The sequence below is a fragment of the Trachymyrmex cornetzi genome, unplaced genomic scaffold, assembly GCF_001594075.2.
Source record: "Trachymyrmex cornetzi isolate Tcor2-1 unplaced genomic scaffold, Tcor1.1 scaffold208, whole genome shotgun sequence".
NCBI lineage: Eukaryota > Metazoa > Arthropoda > Insecta > Hymenoptera > Formicidae > Trachymyrmex > Trachymyrmex cornetzi.
In genome coordinates this window covers 37,008-38,697 of record NW_017296722.1, presented here as the reverse complement: position 1 = coordinate 38,697, position 1,690 = coordinate 37,008, and the positions used below count along the sequence as shown (strand labels likewise).

General features: G+C 32.0%; 1 protein-coding gene across 1 annotated transcript in view; it reads right to left on the bottom strand.

Annotated features, from left to right (window-relative positions):
- Window positions 1–1,690, bottom strand: part of LOC108759832 (fatty acid synthase-like) — a 4,795-nt gene that overhangs the window by 342 nt on the left and 2,763 nt on the right. The gene's annotated exons all lie outside the window — the stretch shown is intronic.

The following is a 1,690-nucleotide window of genomic DNA, read 5'->3' as shown; positions in this document are numbered from 1 at the left end:
GGAAATAAAGCATTAGAAAGTTTTCGGGGTTGTTGATGCTGAATCTGATTTTAGAATTTGAAAATTCAAAATGGCTGAATCAATATTGCGGACGGAAATGCTCAAAATTCTTAGATTGTAGTGAAATTTAGCAATTAAGGGTGTTCGGGGTCGTTAATTTCTGTTGAAATGTAGATTTTGGGGGTCGCCGATTTCGAGGACAAATGTTCGGAAGTGAGAACCATACAAAAAAATAAATTTGAGCCTAATTAAAATAGGGACGAAAGAAGAATACAGCTTTTACAACCGTAAACAAAAGAAAGAGTAATTTCAAATTGTATAGAATTGATTGATTTTAAAGTACATTGATTAGGTTTAAAAATAAAAAGAAAAAATAAATATTTTATACATGTATTCAAAACTTGAATAAGTATGTAAAATAATATAAAGAATAAGAGTCAACGAGTGATAAATAAGAAAAGTTGATAAAAATCAAGATAAAATCAGGGTCATGTGAGGTCAGCGCGCGCATGAAATGGGCTAGTTCATGTTAAAAATAAAAGTACTTATTAGATACCTTTAAGGCACATTTAAAATACCTGTACCTGTACCTAGGTATTTTACTTTTTTACTACCTGTACCTGTACTTCGGTACATTTTTTTAGAGTACCTGTACCTGTACCTAGGTATTGAAAATAGAGTACCTTGCACAACACTGGTGGAGAGAGGGAAGGGGTTGTGGGAGGGGAAAGAGGTGGTGGAATTGGTCGGTCTTCAATAACCGGGAGAATGTCTTCTATATCTTACATATTTCCATTAAGAACGTCTGCAGTTAGCCTATAAAACTTACAGTTCCCGAAGTTTACCACGAGGAGGTTGCAATACGTTTTTAAACTCCATATTCTCGGGGTGCTTTTTTAACGTAAGTCCCCTCGCCTCTCACTTTATGTATTTATCATCGGGGTGCTTTTTTACCGTAAACCCCCTCGCCTCTCACGTTATGTATTTATTAACAAAACTCTCACATTACAGAAGAGAATTAATTAATTCTTAATTATCGTCACTATCACTTTCAATGATTAGAATGGAATTATCTTTCTTAAATATATCGCTGATTAAATACATTTCTGATTGAGGCTGAAGAAAAAGGATGGTTTCGCCGAAAACTCCTTTTCAAAAATATTACATGTAATGATCTTTTGGATTTTCCAGAAATGAAGCAGACATGAACATTTTCTTTACCGGTTTGTATCAACTCTTTCAAACCGTGTCGTATTTGGTAGAGATGGTAGATAAAAATGGTAAATTAAATATAGAATATGTCAAGGATGAGAAAAATGTTGTTAAACTAAAAGTTCTATCCCGACATATTTCTCGTGCAACATATAGATGTTTCCTGAGATACAAACCAAAAAGTATCGATGTTTTCGGGTGACTCATTATGCATGTGAGTGTGCTAATAACAAACGAACAATTGGTTGTTGCTCCCATATTGCCGCAATAATATATTAATTTATCTCATGCAAGATATTTATCAAAAATTTTTAAATCGACAGAAATATATTTATATGCAATAAAAAAATTGATTTTTCTAAAATTTTACATCAGAATATAACCTTAATGGAAATATGTAATATTATATATTATTATATTATAATGTTCACTGAATAAATGTGTAGGCAATAATAAAATCTTTGTCTCTATCAATTTA